The sequence below is a fragment of the Schistocerca piceifrons genome, chromosome 11, assembly GCF_021461385.2.
Source record: "Schistocerca piceifrons isolate TAMUIC-IGC-003096 chromosome 11, iqSchPice1.1, whole genome shotgun sequence".
Classification (NCBI taxonomy): domain Eukaryota; kingdom Metazoa; phylum Arthropoda; class Insecta; order Orthoptera; family Acrididae; genus Schistocerca; species Schistocerca piceifrons.
Window position 1 is genome coordinate 38,775,110 of NC_060148.1, and position 22,456 is coordinate 38,797,565.

Here is a 22,456-nt window from a genome sequence, read left to right on the forward strand (position 1 = left end):
TGTGGCCAAGCGGTTCTAGGCGCTACAGTCTGGAGCCGCGCGACCGCTACGGTCGCAGGTGCGAATCCTGCCTCGGGCATGGATGTGTGTGATGTCCTGAGGTTAATTAGGTTTAAGTAGATTAAAACTGTGTGCCTGACCGAGACTCGAACTCGGGGCCTTTGCCTTTCGCGGGCAAGTGCTCTACCAGCTGAGCTACCCAAGCACGACTCACGCCCCGTCCTCACAGCTTTACTTCTGCCAGTACTTCGTCTCCTACCTTCCAAACTTTACAGAAGCTCTCCTGCGAACCTTGCAGAACTAGCACTCCTCCCGTCTCCGGCCATCCTGATTTTGGTTTTCCGCGATTTCCCTAAATCGTTTCAGGCAAATGCCGGGATGGTTCCTTTGAAAGGGCACGGCCGATTTCCTTCCCAATCCTTCCCTAACCCGAGCTTGCGCTCCGTCTCTAATGACCTCGTTGTCGACGGGACGTTAAACACTAACCACCACCACCACCACCACTATCACTCCTAAAGAAAGGATATTGCGGAGACATATCAGCACACACTCCGCTGCAGAGTGAAAATCTCATTCTGGATCCAGGTTTAAGTAGTTCTAAGTTCTAGGGGACTGATGACGTCAGAAGTTAAGTCCCATAGTGCTCAGAGCCATTTGAACCATTTTTTTGGTGCTTCGGGAAACCTCAGGAACCGACGTGCAGAGATCATCCAGAGTGATCCGCCGATCTTCACGCATGCTTTGCTCAACCTTCAACACTGCCTCCTCGGAAATTGACTGTCTCCCGCTCCTCTGTTCGTCGTGAATTTCGGTCCGACCAGCTGCAAACCCTCCTCACTACTAACATTTTTGACATCCATGCACGACTCACCATAACACTTCCGTCAACTGGCGAAGGATTTCAATCGGCACAGTGCCCTTTGCGTTCAAAAACCGAATAACTGCGCGCAATTCGCAGTTGGCGGTAACATCCAACTGGAGCTCCATTCTCAACGGCTGCCAAGCCAAGACAACGCCTCAGCGCGGCGTGCGCACGTTAACACACAGCGCGTGGCTGACAGTTCCTTGGGTTCAGTTTCAGAGATACTTCTTCCGCATTCGGATTACATGACCGGTAATGACTCAATCTCTGCAGAGCTGGACTCACTTCTTCAATCGACTGGTTCAACAAAATAAAGGGATATGGAGTGACATTTTGCCGTCTTCATGGGCGACATTTTGCTAAGTGTGACGAACTGATGTCAAAGAAAATTTCTACAATAACTTCATTATCTTCGAAACGCATCATAAAATAGTTTCTCTCATTGCAGGACAAGAACTTTCATTAGAATAAGGCATTTGAACAAGTAAGCTAAAACATGAAAAATAAAGATGCTGTAAAGAAAAATCTTCAATGGGATGTGTCGTGATTTTCCGGAGCGCAGTAAGATGTTCCGGTTCTTGATATTAAGCCTTTCAAGGTCGCTTTTATTATAGCAGGTAAGTGTTTATACAGGGTGGTCCATTGATCGTGACCGGGCCAAATATCTCACGAAATAAGCGTCAAACGAAAAAACTACAATGAAAGAAACTTGTCTAGCTTGAAGGGGGAAACCAGATGGCGCTATGGTTGACCCGCTAGATGGTGCTGCCATAGGTCAAACGGATATCAACTCGTTTTTTTAAAAATAAGAACCCCCATTTTTTATTACATGTTCGTGTAGTACGTAAAGAAATATGAATGTTTTAGTTGGACCACTTTTTTCGCTTTGTAATAGATGGCGCTGTAATAGTCACAAACATATGGCTCACAATTTTAGACGAACAGTTGGTAACAGGTAGGTTTTTTCAATTCAAATACAGAATGTAGGTACGTTTGAACATTTTATTTTTGTTGTTCCAATGTGATACATGTACCTTTGTGAACTTATCATTTCTGAGAACACATGCTGTTACAACGTGATAACCTGTAAATACACATTAATGATGTCCTCAACCTCAATGTATTTACCAATACGTGTAACGACATTCCTCTCAACAGCGAGTAGTTCGCCTTCCGTTTATGTTCGCACACTCATTGACAATGCGCTGACGCATGTTGTCAGGCGTTGTCGGTGGATCACGATAGCAAATATCCTTCAACTTTCCCCATAGAAAGAAATCCGGGGACGTCAGATCCGGTGAACGTGCTTCACCGACCAATCCACCTCTCACGAAATATGCTATTCAATACCGCTTCAACCGCACACGAGCTATGTGCCGGACATCCATCATGTTGGAAGTACATCGCCATTCTGTCATGCAGTGAAATATCTTGTAGTAACATCGGTAGAACATTACGTAGGAAATCAGCTTACACTGCACCATTTAGATTGCCATCGATAAAATGGGGGCCAATTATCCTTCCTCCCATTATGCCGCACCATACATTAACCCGCCAAGGTCGCTGATGATCCACTTGTCGCAGCCATCGTGGATTTTCCGTTGACCAATAGTGGATATTATGCCGGTTTACGTTACCGCTGTTAGTAAATGACGCTTCGCCGCTAAATAGAACACGTGTAAAAAATCTGTCTTCGTCCCGTAATTTCTCTTGTGCCCGGTGGCAGAACAGTACACGACGTTCAAAGTCGTCGCCATGCAATTCCTGGTGCACAGAAATATGGTACGGGTGCAGTCGATGTTGATGTAGTATTCTCAACACAGACGTTTTTGAGATTCCCGATTCTCGCGCTATTTGTCTGCTACTGATGTGCGGATTAGCCGCGACAGCAGCTAAAACACCTACTTGGGCATCATCATTTGCTGCAGGTCGTGGGTGACGTTTCACACGTGGCTGAACACTTCCTGTTTCCTTAAATAACGTAACTATCCGGTAGGCTGTCCAGACACTTGGATGATGTCGTTCAGGATACCGAGCAGCATACATAGCACACGCCCGTTGGGCATTTTGATCACAATAGCCATACATCAACACGATATCGGCCTTTTCCGCAGTTGGTAAACGGTCCATTTTAACACGGGTAATGTTACGTGATACCACATACTTATACGTTTGTGACTATTACAGCCCCATCTATCACAAAGCGAAAAAAGTGGTCCAACTAAAACATTCATACTTGTTTACGTACTACACGAATATGTAATAAAAATGGGGGTTCCTATTAAAAAAACGCAGTTGATATCCGTTTGATCTAGCGGGCCAACCATAGCGCCATCTGGTTTCCCACCTCAAGCTAGACGAGTTTCGTTCTTTGTAGTTTTTTCATTTGACGCTTATTTCGTGAGATATTTGGCCAGGTCATTATCAATGGACCACCCTATATAACACTAGATTGAAGCGATACTTAATAATGGGAGTCAGCGCTTAAAGACACAAATTCATGAGGCCGGCGTTAAAACTCTCACAGCCGCTGTAGTACAGTACATGTTCTCTCGCCGACGTCATACGCGTTAACCAATAGCAACGTAACCTGCCGAAATACCAACATGACCTCAAAAATGAGATCGACAGGAAGTGCAAAATGGCGGAGCAGGGATGGCTAGAGGACAAATGTAAGGATGTAGAGGCTTATCTCACTAGGGGTAAGATAGATACTGCCTACAGGAAAATTAAAGAGACCTTTGGAGAGAAGAGAACCACTTGTATGACTATCAAGAGCTCAGATGGAAACCCAGTTCTAAGCAAAGAAGGGAAAGCAGAAAGGTGGAAGGAGTATATAGAGGGTCTATGCAAGGGCGATGTACTTGAGGACAATATTATGGAAATGGAAGAGGATGTAGATGAAGATGAAATGGGAGATATGATACTGCGCGAAGAGTCTGACAGAGCACTGATAGACCTGAGTCGAAACAAGGCCGCCCCGGGAGTAGACAACATTCCATTAGAACTACTGACAGCCTTGGTAGAGCCAGTCCTGACAAAACCATCTGGTGAGCAAGATGTATGAAAAAGGCGAAATACCCCCAGACTTCAAGAAGAATATAATAATTCCAGTCCCAAAGAAAGCAGGTGTTGACAGATGGGAAAATTACCGAACTATCAGTTTAATAAGTCACAGCTGCAAAATACTAGCGTGAATTCTTTGCAGACGAATGGAAAAACTGATAGAAGCCGACCCTGGGGAAGTTCAGTTTGGATTCCGTAGAAATGTTGGAACACGTGAGGCAATACTGACCCTACGACTTATCTTAGAAGAAAGATTAAGGAAAGGCAAACATACGTTTCTAGCATTTGTAGACTTAGAGAAAGCTTTTTACAATGTTGACTGAATACTTTTCTTTCAAATTCTAAAGGTGGCAGGGGTGAAATACAGGGAGCGAAAGGCTATTTACAATTTGTACAGAAACCAGGTGGCAGTTATAAGAGTCGAGGGACATGAAAGGGAAGCAGTGGTTGAGAAGGGAGTGAGACAGGGTTGTAGCCTATCCCAGATATTATTCGATCTGTATGTTGAGCAAGCAGTGATGGAAACAAAAGAAAAATTTGGAGTAGGTATTAAAATCCATGGAGAAGAAATAAAAACTTTTAGGTTCGCCGATGACATTTTAATTCTGTCAGAGGCAGCAAAGGACTTGGAAGAACAGTTGAACGGAATTGACAGTGTCTTGAAAGGAGGGTATAAGATGAACATCAACAAAAGCAAAACGAGGATAATGGAATGCAGTCGAATTAAGTCGGATGACGCTGAGGGAATTAGATTAGGAAATGAGACACTTAAAGTAGTAAACGAGTTTTGCTATTTGGGGAGTAAAATAACTGATGATGGTCGAAGTAGAGAGGATATCAAATGTAGACTGGCAATGGCAAAGAAATCGTTTCTGAAGAAGAGAAATTTGTTAACATCGAGTATAGATTTAAGTGTCAGGAAGTCGTTTCTGAAAGTATTTGTATGGAATGTAGCCATGTATGGAAGTGAAACATGGACGATAACTAGTTTGGACAAGAAGAGAATAGAAGCTTTCGAAATGTGATGCTACAGAAGAGTGCTGAAGATAAGGTGGGTAGATCACATAACTAATGAGGAGGTATTGAATAGGATTGGGGAGAAGAGAAGTTTGTGGCACAACTTGACTAGAAGAAGGGATCGGATGGTAGGTCATGTTTTGAGGCATCAAGGGATCACAAATTTAGCATTGGAGGGCAGCGTGGAGGGTAAAAATCGTAGAGGAAGACCAAGAGATGAATACACTAAGCAGATTCAGAAGGATGTAGGTTGCAGTAGGTACTGGGAGATGAAGAAGCTTGCACAGGATAGAGTAGCATGGAGAGCTGCATCAAACCAGTCTCAGGACTGAAGACCACAACAACAACAACACGCTACAAGATATATCTACGTCTACATCTACATGGATACAATGCAAATCACATTTAAGTGCCTGGCAGAGGGTTCATCGAACCACCTTCACAATTCTCTATTATTCCAATCTCGTATAGCGCGCAAAAAGAACGAACACCTGCATCTTTCCGTACGAGCTCTGATTACCCTTATTTTATCGTGGTCATCGTTTCTCCCTATGTAGGTAAGTGTCAACAAAATATTTTCGCATTCGAAGGAGAAAGTTGGTGATTGGAATTTCGTGAGAAGATTCCGACGCAACGAAAAACGCCTTTCTTTTAATGATGTCCACCCCAAATCCAGTATCATATCAGTGACACTTTCTCCCATATTTCGTGATAATACAAAACGTGTTGCCCTTCTTTGAACTTCTCTGATGCACTCCGTGTCAGTCCTATCTGGTAAGGATCCCACAACGCACAGCAGTATTCTAAAAGAGGACGGGCAAGCGCAGTTTAGGCAGTCTCCTTAGTAGGCCTGTTACATTTTCTAAGTGTCCTGCCAATAAAACGCAGCCTTTGGTCAGCCTTCCCCACAACATTTTCTGTGTGTTCCTCCCAATTTAAGTTGTGCGTAATTGTAATTCTTAGGTATTTAGTTGAATTTACGCCCTTTAGATTTGACAGAATTATCGTGTAATCGAAGTTTAACAAATTCCTTTTAGCACTCATGTGTATGACATCACACTTTTCGTTACTTACGGTCAACTGTCAATTTTCGCACCTTTCAGATATCTTTTCTAAATCGTTTTGCAATTTGTTGATGACTTGTGATGACTTTATTAGTCGATAAACGACAGCGTCATCTGCAAACAACCTACGACGGCTGCTCAGATTGTCTCCCAAATCGTTTATATAGATAAGGAACAGCAAGTAGCTACCTTGGGGAACGCCACAAATCACTTCTGTTTTACTCGATGACTGTCCGTCGATTACTACGAACTGTGACCTCTCTGACAGGAAATCACAAACCCAGTCACATAACTGAGACGATATTCTATACACACGCAATTTCATTACGAGTCGCTTGTGTGGTACAGTGTCAAAAGCCTTCCGGAAATCCAGAAATACGGAACCGATCTGAAATCCCTTGTCAATAGCACTCAACACTTCATGCGAATAAAGAGCCCGTTGTGTTTCACAAGAACGATGTTTTCTAAACCCATGTTGAATGCGTGTCAATAGACCGTTTGCTTCGAGGTAATTCATAATTTTCGAACACAATATATGTTCCAAAATCCTGCTGCATATAGACATTAATGATATGGGCCTATAATCAAGTGGATTACTCCTACTACCCTTCTTGAATATTTGTGTGACCTGTGCAACTTTCCAGTCTTTGGGTACGGATCTTTCGTCGAGCGAACGGTTGTATACGATACGTAAAGTAAGGAGCTACTGCATCAGCATACTCTGAAAGGAATCTAATTGATATACAGTCTGGGTTAGAAGACTTGCTTTTATTAAGTGATTTAAGTTGCTTCACTACTCCAAGAATATTTACTTCTACGTTACTCATGTTGGCAGCTGTTCTTGATTCGAATTCTGAAATATTTACTTCGTCTTCTTTTGTGAAGGCATTTTGGAAGGCTGTGTTTAGTAATTCTGCTTTGGCAGCACTGTCTTCGATAGTATCTCCATTGCTATCTAGCAGAGAAGGCATTGAGTGTTTGTTGCCGCTAACATACTTCACATATGACCAGACTCGCTTTGGGTTTTCTGCCAGGTTTCGAGACAAAGTTTCGTTGTGGAAACTGTTATAAGCATATCACGCACAAATTCGCCAGCACAATTTTGAATAATAGCATAAATGGCTCTTCTTCTGGGATGGTATTTTTTCTAAGTGTTTGATTCTCGAAGTGTTTAAGTTTTTAATGAGAGCCAAACGTTGGGTGATTTAATTCATCGCACATTCTCACACGTAACATAATTCAACTTGTGCAAAAGGAAGTATTTTCATCTATTCTATTTGCCACTGGTAAGCACAAGGGAAATAGTATACAGAAATAAGACGCTCCACTGGTCAATAACATAAAGTGTTGTATAAACTCTAGAGTCAGATTCCACTCGCTGGCTTTGAGCAATGACGTCATACCTAAGGCAAAGACATTACGTATAGAAAATCTATGAAAGCAACGGATTATATTCCTAATCAAACGAATGTAGCATACGATAAGGTTACAATCACATTTACGAAGTTATTTACTAGGTAATGAATTATATCGAAACGAACTGAAGATAACGAAAATAATTAAGAACAAGAATTTAAAAAGGAGTTTCATGTCTGGTAAGATGTATTCTCGTAATGTATTCGACTAGAAAAGCACAGGGAAGCTTTAAACTGCATTACAGTGAAGCGTATGGTTTAGTCATAATACTATAAAATAGCGTTCATTTTATATTAATTATTAAATCTAAACGGAGATGACATGAAAGTGGGGGTTTTGGGTGAGGGGAAACTAAAATGTATCAGAAAAACGAGAAAATTAAATGAATGACAACAAATACGAAACAGTAGCATAAATGTGGAGAAACCGATACACTAAATTCTAAAAGAATAGCCAGTACATGACAAACGAATACCAACAAAAAATAAAGAATATTGAAAACGATAACCAGAATTAACCTATGTAGGTACATTCCAGTTACAGATTCCAACCGTTCCATGATACGCAAATTATTTTTGCAGTATTCACTGAAACGTAATACCATTCCCACATTTGTAACTGCTCTCCAAAACTACTGCAGGGTAAAACAAAACTTGGAATCGTTAACTAGAACAAACCTCCTATATAAGTCAATTCTAGTTACCAATTCCAATATTAGAACCTTTTTTGCAGTAGTTCAAATTACCGATTTCAAGTTTTCAATGGTTCATAATTTTGGACATTTTTGTAGTAAATTTGTGGGTTATGTTTCCGTAGGATTTCTAGATTTCTTATTGATCTCAGAACTACTACGAAAAACTAATAACTACAGCTTCCAAATTTTTCTCTTTTTCATAATAATGAAGATAGTAATACCATATGTAGACTTCCTGTAACACTTTAGTGCACAAAATTGTTGTTAAAACGATCTAAATAACAAACCGTGGAATGGATGGAATCGTAACTAGGATTAACCTAGATAGGTCAGTTCCAATTACCGATTTCATTACTTGTTGGAACTGGCCCTAACTGTCAACAACATAAACGATGTCTAGGACATAGTAACTCCGTTCAGTAACTTCAGTTTCTTGCTATTCAGAATCGCACACTAAAACAACATATTACGCACACTACGACATCAACATTAAAAAGATGATAAATGCAAATCGTTTCAAGTTACACCGATGTTTCAAGTAACGACATTTTGCGGTACTGTTTTTTTTTTTTAAGTGGTATTCAAGGAAGAAAAAACTTATCATACAATTTGATCCTGTTACATAATCTGAAATGAATTGTGAATGATCCGCACACTTACACACGTTGGCCATGTTTGTACACAGATGCAACTTTGCCAGCAAATATGCAAAGTTGGCGTTTAATCTGGTAATAAATATGCAACCAGTCGCTTTTTTACGATTTATTCAACCATGAACATGTTTTCAAGCCACTAAGGCTCATCATCAGATAGACGTGTTACAAGAACATTATGTTGTGGACCTAGCGTAGCTAAATGCAGTGCTGATGCTGATGGCGGAAATTTAGTAATCGGTTACGAAACATTTACAAATTCGAAATTTTTTAAGTTTTAGGTACTTACAGCCCACTGACTTGTGGTATCCATTTCAGATTGCTTCTTATAAAGTATGTTATTAAGTTATGCACACAAATAAACGGTGTTTAGCTTCGGCGTTGCCTCTGTTCTCGCATCGTTTCTGAAATACGTAAATTCATGACAACAGCCCGTATAATGATTTAACTACTCTACCATTCTGGTTCTGATTCGAGATGTTGGAAACAGATCCCTAAATGCGTACCGTTGCAGTTTACAGGTTTTCTGTTAAAACTCACAACGAGAAAGAATGTAAAACAACACTATAGGTTAAAATTCTTCTGGGTATTATGCTGCGTCATTGCTAAAACGTGCTCTGAGAAAGGCCGTTGCAATTCGGCCGAAACGTCGGTTTTAGTGTATTATTGTTGTTAGTTTTAGCAATGACGTCGCATAATACCCAAAAGAATTTTAATCACTATGCCACCGGCCGCGGAAACCTACGTTCTTGTAACACTACAGGTTTCTGAACTACTTTTTCTTTGTCATCTTGGATATTCGGGAATCCAGCCGGATGTTCGCGTCGTTCTCGCACGATATTTCAACAGCGTGCCTCGCTGTCTTCTTCAGGTGCTACCTGAGACTGTTTTCAAGCCACTGAGGCTCATCATCAGATAGACGTGTTAGTCTCAGGTAGCACCTGAAGAAGACAGCGAGGCACGCTGTTGAAATATCGTGCGAGAACGACGCGAACATCCGGCTGGATTCCCGAATATCCAAGATGACAACAGGTCGCCGGGAAAGCATGAATAATTACTTTTTCTTTAATTCACCATATCATATACTGATAAATAGTCTATGCAGTACGAAGACTTTTTGGATACATAAAACAATTTAGTTTTCGATTTAGCTTTTCCGTGATTATTTCTGAACTATTACATATAACCCATGAGCCTATATGGTGGCACTATTATCATACGAGTGACAGTATCCACTTCCTTTCTCCAAATATGATATGTGTACTACGAATACTTAAGAAGGCATAAACAAATCTTTGTAGGTGGTTGAAAGCCCGTTGTAGAATTACAGGAAATGAAAAGGCAGACGAACTAACAAAGGTAAGCTGCACGCAATGGAACTCCATTACACATAAAGCATCCTTACACGAGATATACACACACCACACTCCTGGCAAGATGAATGGACTCGGGATAACAAAGGATGCGTACATGCACGGATACAACCGCAAATCGCCAAAAACCCACGTCTGAGAACTTTAATGGATCCCTTAAGCAACATCATGGGCCATTCCTACAACACTTATTCCGACAGCATATAAACCAAAGAGCTGCCCGTGATTGTGATTTCAGTGTCCGAAATAAGTGATGAACAGTTTTTTATGCACCTGTCATCAAGAATAAAGTACCACACTCAATGCAAGCGCATCTCTCGTTACATGCATCCGACATAAAAACCTACAACAGCAGAATCAAATTTATACGAAATGTAAATATCAAGATACAGAAGTCGATACTCAACTACAACGGACATTGAAGGTTAATTTATATCAAGATAAGTGCCTATCATGGTTGCAATATATTTATTATCACACAGGGATGACGAAATGGCGTATAACCGAAGCCAAATAAACAAAAACTTTTATTTTCTCTCTGAAATTGTCTGCCAATGATAACATTTATCTAATGACAACTAATTGAATTCTTTGACACATTAACAAATATATAAATAATTTTTTGCGAGTTTGCGAGACGACACCCGAAATATATACTCAACAAATATGGTATCCGAAAAGTTTCTACAATAAATCACAAATTCACGAACTATTAACAGGAACAACTGTTTTGCACATGTCATTGTTGCCGGTGCAGCTCGTATGACACCAAATCGCCGAAACATTTAAAAGACCGAATATAGTTTTCCTTGGGATTCGTATTCAATTTTCCTCATCGGGACATGTAAATCTGCTCATATTTGCAATTCAAAAACACTTTCTCGTTGATATATCCGTCCCATGGACAAAACATTAATGCTACACATTAGCTTCTTTCTGCCGGAAATGCAACGCTTACCTGAAAACAGCATGTGTGGCTTCCCTCCGAGTAGACTTCAGCTGCAAAACGTCCACAACTCAATAAAAAAATGTAAACACTAATAACATCACGCAGTCGCAATTAAATCGTAGCGCCGTTTCGAGTATCAGCAGAACGATCTAGGCACTTCGATGGAAGATGTTCCTGTTATCACCGTAAAATTAACTACGCCATCGCAGGACTCTGAATAATAACCTCATGCGTTTACAGTAGCTTACATATTAAAAGCCGGCTGAAAAGATGCGTTTACCCCGCGATAGTTAGATGTAGGGTAATCAGACGTACGATATTATAAGTTCAAAACAGGATTACTTAAGTTACATTTCCGTATCCTGCGATGTTAATGCAAAGTATAGCAACGAAGTTTCCGAGAAATGTCAGTACGAAATGAAGATGTAATTTACTGTACTGGTAACAGCTGTATCCCCTATATGTGTCGAGCTATTGAAGTAACTACGTATTTTTAATGGAACGATATATTTTTTTCTAACGACATTCGAAGACTGTCGGTGAAAGGAGTTCATTTGTATATCGTTTCTTATGGACTGCAATGAAATAGCTACATAATTTTTTGTATATATATATATATTATTCAATTTGGCCCTGGAAAAAGTAAGCCGTGACACTTGTCGAACCAGAGAGATGGAGATGGTGGGAGCAGACACAATCTTGGCATTTGCTGATGATGTTGTGATCCTTGGCGACACTCTAGAGCAAGTACGCAGGGATACTTCCCGATTCCTCCACAATGCAGAGAAAATTGGGCTGGTGGTGAACGAGGAAAAAACTAAATATCTTGTTGTATCACGCCGCCGAGATCTCCCTCCTTCCATTGATGTCGACAGGCATACCTTCGAACGAGTTGAAGAGTTCAAGTACCTGGGCTCCATACTAACAAATAGAAGTGAAGTAACGAAAGAAGTACAGCAACGTATAACAAATGCTAATCGCATGTTCTTTAGCCTGAACAATCTTTTCAGATCTCGGCTGATATCGCAGAAGAACAAGATCCACCTATACACGACACTGGTGAGACCAGTACTTTTATACGGCTGTGAAACTTGGGCAACATCAGCAACAGCAGAAGAAGCAATATGTGCATTTGAAAGGAAGGTACTTCGGAAGATATATGGACCCATCTACAATGCCATGGAAGGTAAATGGGAACGAAGAAAAAAAGAAGATTTATACCAGCGGTATGGAAAGCCACACATTGGACGAATATTGGCGCAGAAGAGACTCCAATGGTTTGGCCACATCCTACGGGCAGACGGATCCCTTCCAAACAGAGTCCTCCACTCTCAACCCACAGGAAAACGCCCTAGAGGACGCCCAAGAACTCGATGGAAGGATAGGATAACAACGATCCTGAAAGAAGTGGAACCAGCAGCCGTGGAGGAGGACGCCAACGACCGGATGAGATGGACTGCCATCTGCAACAGCTCCCTCCTCTCGTGTAATTGACAGACACTGCGTGTGTGTTTTTTTTGTTTTTTTGTTTCTGTAATGTATCCCTCTTGCCTTTTAAACCTTTGATTGAATGCCCTGTTTATCTTTTCGTTTTTCTTTAAGCTGTAATGTACATATGTAACTTTTACTACTGTATAGAGTACTTTTGTAAGTCTTTTTGTCTTTACTTTTCCTTTTGTTCTTCTTGCTGTAGGCCTTAAAGGCCCGATAAGGCAATAAATGATGATGATGATGATGATGATGATATATATATATCTTGTTAATAGACATGGTACACGCATCTCGTAAAGCGGATTTTTATGTAATTTTTGCAGTGCCTCTGCAGATTGTTGTTATTAACTGTTGCAACACCGCACATAACTTGTCATTTTTTGAATTTCACTTCTGTATCTACGGCACTAAGCTCAAAGAACAAAGCGGAATTTAGGCGGGAAATACCAATTACTGTGATTTTAGCGTGACGCGACACACGAAGTCAGTTCGATCTTTATAGCTGACAACTACAATGTATTATCATCGAACGAAATTGTACACAAACTAAACACATGTGCAAAAGGAAGTTCTTTTATTATACGTACTTCGCAATTGGTAAATATGTACGGGAATTGCATATACATCCTAAATTTTTTGCTCCCCTCTCTCTGCCCATCACCTCATCCCCCCTCCCCCTCTCTCAGCACATCGCCCGTCCGCGCATCTCTCTGTGCATGAACTCATCCATCTTCTCTATGTACATTGCCGTCTGATTGTCATTAGAGTACTGGGTAAAAAGTACATCGATCAAGAACTTTTCAAGATTTGTGGTTAACTACCCTTCCCCTTTATATAATATATGTATACAGGGTAACAATTATTGAACTATGTTAAAAAACGGAATGGAAAAAGAGTACTTACATCACTGACTTTTTTTTATTTTTCAATCTAGTCTCCTTGTGAAATGGTTCAAATGGCTCTGAGCACTATGGGACTTAACTGCTGAGGTCATCAGTGCCCTAGAACGTAAAACTACTTAAACCTAACTAACCTAAGGACATCACACACATCCATGCCCGAGGCAGGATTCGAAACTGTGACCGTAGCGGTCGCGCGGTTCCAGACTGTAGCGCCTAGAACCGCTCGGCCACCACGGCCGGCCTAGTCTCCTTGTAGATTAATACACTTGGTCCAACGGTGTTTCACTGCCTTGATCCCATCTCCAAGCGTAAAAAATAGTTGTCAACTCCGGCTATCAATTCTTCGTTTGAAGTGAATCTTCGTCCACCAAGAAAAATTTCCAGTTTTGGCAGGAGATGGAAGTCTGACAGAGCACTATCAGGTGAAGAAGGCGGGTGTGGCAACAATTCATATCTCAGTTCGTGTAATTTTGCCATGGCGACGACACATGTGCGCGGGAGCGCATTGTCTTTATGGAAGATGATCTTCCTTGCTAAACCTGGCCTTTTTTGCGTATCTTTCGTAGCAGTTTGTCCAGGAGGTTAGCATAGTATTCTCCAATAATTGTTTGCCCAGTGGGGAGATAATTTACAAACAGAATCCTCTTCGCATCCCAGGAATTGTCTTTGCTTTCTTTGGTGGCGGAGAATCAGCCCGTTTCCACCGCTTTGACTGTTATCTTCCCTCTGGGGCATAGTAGTGCACCCAAGTTTCATCTGTGGTCACAAACTGGCGGAAAAAATCTTTTTACTCCTAAAATGGGCCAAACATCGTTCCGATATGTCCATTCTTGTGCGTTTTTGATTCAGCGTCAAGAATCGTGGGACCCATCTTGAAGGTATTTTTTTAATTTCTAATTCTTCAGTTAAAAAGTGATGTACCCTGTCAGATGACATCTGGCAAGCGTGAGCATTTTCACAAACTTTCAATTAGCAATCCTCCATGACCATTGTGTACACTTTTTCAATGATTTATGGAGTAGCGACACATCTTGGACGACCACTGCGCGGGTCGTCACCTAAGCTCTCCCGACCAACTTTAAATTCATTTGTCCACTTGGCAACAGTTGAATATGAAGGTGCAGTCTTGTAAGTTTCACGTTCCTTCATGAGACTGGTTGCGGAAGGTTAGAAAGAGGGCTTTGCAACTTACCTAACATGATAATTCACGTCCGGTTGCCTTATTTCCTATAGTCTCGGATCATGGTCCTCCTATTAAATGGTTCAAATGACATTCATTAAAGAACTTACAGTACCCCACAACGTACAGTTTTTAATTGCTTCACATTTATTTATTGTTATAGCTAAGTGTGCATCACAACACCTCAGCATGATGCGGAGAATGGAAGTGCTTGCCACACGAAAACGTAAGTAAAAACGAATATAGGCGCGCAAACATCGCGACGAACTAAATTACATTGTAGAAGATAGGTTTGAGGGAGAAGTTTGGGTCGGTTACACCAAACAATACTCCCATTTTACAATAGTTCATTTATTCAGCTCTTTACACAAGCAAGGCTTACACAGAACTAACATAGCCATTTCGCCCAAAGGTAAACTTAGTTTAGTTCGAAGACGATACTCAGATCGATGCTGGTGTCGACCTCATCGGCGCAGTACGGAGTACTCTTGCGAGGCCGGGGGGGGGGGGGGGGGGGGGTGACTATAGCGTCAGCAGGGGTGGTCCGCGGGAGCCGGACATGGTCAGCTCGACAGCGTCGTCAGGGAGCTGTGTGGGTAGATGTAGTGAACGAAGGTTCGGCCACCAAACCTGGAAGTCGTTGAAGCGCCCCGGGCCCGTACTGGGCGTGCTGGTCGCGCAGCGACAGGGAGGCTCGTGGGTTGCGGGTGGAACGGAGCGACGGCGATGATGTCACCGGTGGGCGTGGCGAACACAGGAAGCATGTCCAGGTCGACGTCGGGCGAGAGGGGAACACATTTCACCAAGTGGCAGGGAATGCCAGAGGTTGTGTCACGGGCACCGGATGAAGGGAAACACACAACGAAGAGTGTGTCATCGCGTAGTATTATAGAGATGAAATGATAATTAAATGGACACCCTACCTACAAACAGGCGTTTATGTACTTCATTGGGGACATGTTGACAATGTGTGCCCCGACTGGGACTCGAACCCAGGATCTCCTGCTTACATGACAGACACCCTATCCATCTGAGCCACCGCGGGCACAGAGGATAGTGCGTCTGCAGGGACTTATCCCTTGCACGCTCCCCATGAGATCCACATTCCCAACATGTCCACACCACTACATTCGTAGTGCGCCTAATAGATGCTTGCCCATCATACTCATTACTCGTGGCAGCGTATGATGGCCAAACATCTATTAGGCGCACTACGATTGTAGTGGTGTGGACATGTTGGGAATGTGGATCTCACGGGGAGTGTGCAAGGGATAAGTCCTGCAGACGCGCTATCCTCTGTGCCCGCGGTGGCTCAGATGGATAGAGCGTCTGCCATGTAAGCAGGAGATCCCGGGTTAGAGTCCCGGTCGGGGCACACATTTTCAACATGTCCCCAATGAAGTACATAAACGCCTGTTTGCAGCTAGGGTGTCCATTTAATTATCATTTCATTTCTAGCAAAGCTGCATGGCCATCCACGGTAACTGTTCTTTGGGGAACAGATACTACCGTCATATACACTCCTGGAAATGGAAAAAAGAACACATTGATACCGGTGTGTCAGACCCACCATACTTGCTCCGGACACTGCGAGAGGGCTGTACAAGCTATGATCACACGCACGGCACAGCGGACACACCAGGAACCGCGGTGTTGGCCGTCGAATGGCGCTAGCTACGCAGCATTTGTGCACCGCCGTCGTCAGTGTCAGCCAGTTTGCCGTGGCATACGGAGCTCCATCGCAGTCTTTAACACTGGTAGCATGCCGCGACAGCGTGGACGTGAACCGTATGTGCAGTTGACGGACTTTGAGCGAGGGCGTATAGTGGGCATGCGGGAGGCCGGGTGGACGTACCGCCGAATTGCTCAACACGTGGGGCGTGAGGTCTCCACAGTACATCGATGTTGTCGCCAGTGGTCGGCGGAAGGTGCACGTGCCCGTCGACCTGGGACCGGACCGCAGCGACGCACGGATGCACGCCAAGACCGTAGGATCCTACGCAGTGCCGTAGGGGACCGCACCGCCACTTCCCAGCAAATTAGGGACACTGTTGCTCCTGGGGTATCGGCGAGGACCATTCGCAACCGTCTCCATGAAGCTGGGCTACGGTCCCGCACATCGTTAGGCCGTCTTCCGCTCACGCCCCAACATCGTGCAGCCCGCCTCCAGTGGTGTCGCGACAGGCGTGAATGGAGGGACGAATGGAGACGTGTCGTCTTCAGCGATGAGAGTCGCTTCTGCCTTGGTGCCAATGATGGTCGTATGCGTGTTTGGCGCCGTGCAGGTGAGCGCCACAATCAGGACTGCATACGACCGAGGCACACAGGGCCAACACCCGGCATCATGGTGTGGTGAGCGATCTCCTACACTGGTCGTACACCACTGGTGATCGTCGAGGGGACACTGAATGGTGCACGGTACATCCAAACCGTCATCGAACCCATCGTTCTACCATTCGTAGACCGGCAAGGGAACTTGCTGTTCCAACAGGACAATGCACGTCCGCATGTATCCGGTGCCACCCAACGTGCTCTAGAAGGTGTAAGTCAACTACCCTGGCCAGCAAGATCTCCGGATCTGTCCCCCATTGAGCATGTTTGGGACTGGATGAAGCGTCGTCTCACGCGGTCTGCACGTCCAGCACGAACGCTGGTCCAACTGTGGCGCCAGGTGGAAATGGCATGGCAAGCCGTTCCACAGGACTACATCCAGCATCTCTACGATCGTCTCCATGGGAGAATAGCAGCCTGCATTGCTGCGAAAGGTGGATATACACTGTACTAGTGCCGACATTGTGCATGCTCTGTTGCCTGTGTCTATGTGCCTGTGGTTCTGTCAGTGTGATCATGTGATGTATCTGACCCCAGGAATGTGTCAATAAAGATTCCCCTTCCTGGGACAATGAATTCATGGTGTTCTTATTTCAATTTCCAGGAGTGTATATTATAGAGATGTCGTGGATTATGTCCAGGGGGACAGGCACAAACACCTCGAACGAAGGCACGTTCAAGATGTGGGGCGGGGGCGTGAGAAACCTCGACAGGGCGAGGCAGGCAACGGGGGAGAGGTCAAAGTGACCGGAGAAGGGCCCGGCGGCGAGGGCGTGACCGTAGGTAAGCTCGACGTGGGGAGCATGTGGTCACTCGACAGAGTGCGTGAGACTGGAGTAGAGGGTGAGGTCAGAGAAGAGCTCGACGATTGGAGCTGGAAGTCACTCGACCGAGTGAGTGAGTCTGGCGTGGAGGGAGTGGTCGGAGTGTCGTGAGCCACGACAGTGAGTGGCGTGGTCGTCGCCTGATAGAGGGCAGAAGCGGGCTCGACATGAGCAGGCTTAAGTCTGTTCAGAATCTTTTATCTGGATGTCATAGGTGTTGGCTGAGCGCCGGAGAACTCGGTACAAGCCGGTATATGGAGGTTGGAGGGGAGCACAGACGGTGTCATCTCGGAGCGTGACGTACTCGCAATTGTCCAGAGATTTCGGGACGTGAACCTTTAGGGTGGGAATGGCTGGCAGGCGGAGGGGAGGTTGATAAAGTGGTGTCTGACGCAGTCCACAAAGGAAGGTAAGTGAGACTGAGGGAGAGAAGCGGAAGGGCTCACAAGTTCGCCAGGGACAAAGATGTTCTGGCCATATACGAACTCGGCTATTGTGTCTTTGAGATCACACGAATGCCATAGAGAGTTGTGGCATCGAAGAGCTGCCTTCAAAGTGTGGTGCCAGCGCTCAACTAGTCCGTTACTTTGCGGGTGATATGTTGTGGTATGTATGCACCGGATCCAGCAAATGTTAAAAATCTCGTTGAACAGGGCCGACTCAAATTTCTGCCCTGGTAAGTCGTGATGATAGCTGGACATCCGAAACGCGATACCCATGACTCGACAAAAGCTCGAGCAACAGTTTCTGCCGTGATATTGGGGAGGGGGACAGCCTCGACCCAGTGAGTTGTTCAGTCGATAGACGAGAGAACATAACGAAAGCCGTTAGAGGGGGGGGAGAGGGCCGACAATGTCAATATGAGTATGCTGGAAACGCCCAGGAGGAATCGAAAAGGCGCCGAGGGGGAGTGAAGTGTGCTTGTGCACTTTGCAGCGTTGGCACACGACGCAGGAGCGTGCCCATTGCTGGCAGTTCTTGTTGACATTTCTCCACACAAAGCGCTCCGCTACAAGGCAGGCGGACCCACGAACACTGGGGTGGGCTAAATCATGCAGTGCGTTGAGGACAGCTCGACGGAACGTGGTTGGGATGAGGGGGCGTAGCGTGCCCGTACTGTCGTCACACCAGATCTCACCAGAAATGTCAGGGAAGGTGGTGCGGACGAAGTGTAGTGAAGAGGTAGAGTCTGAAATCAGGTTTTGCGTGTTCTCGTCGGCAGGTTGGAGGTTAGGCAGTTCAGAGAGGTCTAACAGCGAATGAACGGCGTCAACTCGTGAAAGGAAATCAGCTACTATATTGTTACCACTATTTATGTGTCTGACATCAGTGGTGAACTGAGATAGAGGTCCATGTATCTGAAGCAGCGAGGAGGCTGGTCAGCTGGCGGGTTTGTAATGGCCGCAGCCAGGGGTTTGTGGTCTGTTAAAACATAGAAAGGGCGTCCCTCAACGTCGGTCTTAAAATGCTCGATGGCTTCGTAGACCGCGAGCAACTCCCTGTCAAACGCGGAATATTTCTGTTGTGCATTGATGTGCTTGTATGAGAAGAAGGTTTGGTGGCCGAATCTTCGTTCACTACATCTACTGACACAGCTCCCCGATGACGCTGTCGAGCTGACCGTCATCAAGATATGCCAAGTTTGGCCATCGACTGTCTGGCTCAGGACAGCGCCGATGGCAGTATCGCTCGCATCTATGGTGATGAAAAGCTGCACATTGGGATGAGGATGCACGATGGTGCAGGCCTCGGCAAGAAAGTTTTTGAGGGCAGTGAAAGATTCAGTCATAGCAGGGGCCCACGGAACAGGCCGAGATCCAGAAGTCTCGGTGCCTGCCAAGGGGTCTGTCAGTGGAGCCTGAATCTCCGCAGCCCGAGGTAGATGTCGGTGATAATAATTAACCGTCCCCAGCAAGCGCCAGAGCTCTTTGAATGATGAAGGTCTGGGTAGGTTTAGTATTGTTTGTACTTTCTCGGGGGGCGGGGAAATGCCGTCGGCAGAGACCCGAAAATCAAGAATAGTGACAGCGGGTTGATGTAGCTGCAATTTGTCCTGGTAGGTCTCGATGTCTGCTGCTGCGAGAGTGTTCGTAACAGTTTGCACATGTCAAATGTTGTCCTTGACGGAGGAGCTGAACACAACAATGTCATCAAGATATGCAAAAGCAGAATTTTAGTTCAAACAGCATTTCGTTGATGAAGCGTTGCCAGGTCTGGGTTGCGTTTTTCAGACTGAAGGGCATGAATCGAAACTGAAATAACCCGATTGGGATGGTTATTGCTGTCTTCTCGATGTCTGCAGGAGCCATGGGGACCTGGTGGTAAAGTCGACAATGTTGGGTATGGGGTAGGTGTCCATAATTGTTTGTGCGTTTAGTCGACGGTAGTCTCCGCACATGCACCAGGATCCGTTTTTCTTGGGCGTCATATGAATGGGCCTGGACCAGCTACTGGCAGAGGGTTCGATGACGCCGGAGCTTAGAAGTTCAGAAATCTGCTTTTTAAGGTCGGAGAGGCGCTCGGGACAAAGTCGATGTGGTTTACTGGAGATCGGGGGGCCTGGTGTGAGGCAAAGGTTGTGAACCGTGCCATTGGTGATGAGAGAAATGTTGCCGGCGGCACGGGAGGCAGTTTGTTTACAATGTGTGGCGGGCAGGGCAGACGAGGCGTGGTCGTCATATTCGGAGCCACTCGGTGGATCCGACGGGAGTCGAGGTGGTGAAGTGTCCCAAGAGTCAACGTGCCAAGATGGCCGCCGGCCCGAAGCAGTGGCACCGTGGTCGGGTGAGCTCGGTAGAGCTTTTGAAGTGTTAGTGAGTCCATTGTCCGAGAGCGCGGCCTGTGGCAGCACGGGCGAAACGCTTGGCGCTAGTGCGCTGTTTGTGTTGTCAGTGGCGGTCACACGGCAGTGCGCAGGAGCTGAAGTTGCATTGTTTGAAGGGCTGTCCGTGAGGGGTGGGACAGGAGCTGTCGGTTCGGGAACACGTGACGCTCGTCGCGCATTTACACTTGTGTCCGGTCGAGTGTCAAACGCTGCCATGTTAGGAGGGTGTGGCCCTGCGGAACTGTCAGTACACGTTATGGCAGTCTTGATAGCACAGTTGTGAGGGGAAGTGGGAGGTAAACACACGGAGGCTCGATTGCTGGGATTGCAAACAGATTCGGCGCACTTACTGACCTTGCTTTGTCCTTGCTGTAGTGTCTGTAATTCCTTTGCTGCATCGGAGAGCTGGAGCTGTGTTTCGTGGAGCCGGAGGGAGAGCTCGAAGTTTTCCTTGCATAGGCGAGCGACGTGTTCAAGCTCGACTAGCACTTATGAGTGGTTTCTTGTAACGTCGTCGACAGAGACAGGCATGTACGGATGAGATGAGCCCGGACCGACGTGTCACATGGTGTGTTGTGCGACGGAGCACAGGGGAAGTGAGTCTTGGACAGATGGTGAAACACAGTGTTTCGCACTACTTCTGGTGAAAGTTTGTGGTGTCACAAGAAGTCAATGCCTAGAATAGGTTCGTCAATTTCACACCCTAAAAAAGTCCACTAGAGTTTGCAGTTTGCGGAGAGTGAGACGACGTGTGAGGTTGAACCCGAGCATTGTAGGTTAGTGGATTTCACGGCTTGCAGTGAAGTATGATGAGGGCGGATGTTCGACAACGCTAAGGACGTGGGCAGCAGTGAAACATCGGCGCCTGTGTCCACTAGGAAAAGGTGTCCCGACGAAATGTCTTTAATGTAAAGTCGTCCACAATTATCCGGTCGTTCCCGGACAGAATGGAGCACTGGGGGGTGCCTGTTATGTTGTGCACAGGAGGCGGCACCCGAACCTACCTCCGATTGGCGTTTGGGAAGTAGCAGGGTGGCCTGCAGTTCCGTGCCGCCTCACTGTGTGTGGAAGTAACAGTACAGGTAGTGTGGTTGCATTTCCTGCGGAAAGTTCGTTGCCAGTGACGGTGGCCGAGGTTCAGTGGCCACAACAGGTTCGGTTGCAGGAGGGCGCGTGACCGCAGGGAGAGCCGGTGACGTCCCAGTTGCTTGTTTACTGCTTCCCGGGGAGAGCGGAACAGTCGGCACAGTACGGCCACAGGGCGATGAGCCTGAACCTGAGACTTGTCAGGTAGGCAGTGGCTGGCGAAATGGAGCAGTGATGCATCGTGTAGCTTGTCAGCAATCGTCATTCTTTGCTCGACAGGTTCAGGAGGCCTCGAGCCAGAGCAAAGCGGATGTGAGGAAATAGTTTATCTGACCAGATGGGGAGGAGAGCTGTGTCAGAGAATAGATCGGCGCTGACCAGGGCACGTAGCCGTCTCCACAGATGGGTAGGTTTGTCGTTGCCTAGTTCCTCGAAGTGGAGCACTTGCCGTATTGCTGCCTCAGTTGAGCGTGCGAGCCGACGTAGAACTGTCTCTTTGGCTAGAGTGTACCGGGTAGATGAGTCCCGGGCGTCGACCAGGTCAGCAATCGAGTCCTCCTGGTTGTGCAAGTGGGTCATGAGGCACAGAAACCTGGCTGACTCGTCGAGTTTGTAATGGTCGAACACTTCGTCCACAATTTTGAACCAGGTTGTTGCTCTGTCGGGATTAAACGGCGGCATCGTCGGTAAGCGTTGTCGAATGTTCGGAAGAAGAGGTTGAGTT

General features: G+C 45.5%; 1 non-coding gene across 1 annotated transcript; it reads left to right on the forward strand.

The window, feature by feature from the left end:
* The first annotated feature begins 15,967 nt into the window (after positions 1–15,967).
* Positions 15,968–16,042, forward strand: Trnat-ugu. The gene has a single exon. It is a non-coding gene; the product is annotated as a tRNA-Thr (tRNA).
* The last annotated feature ends 6,414 nt before the right edge of the window (positions 16,043–22,456 follow it).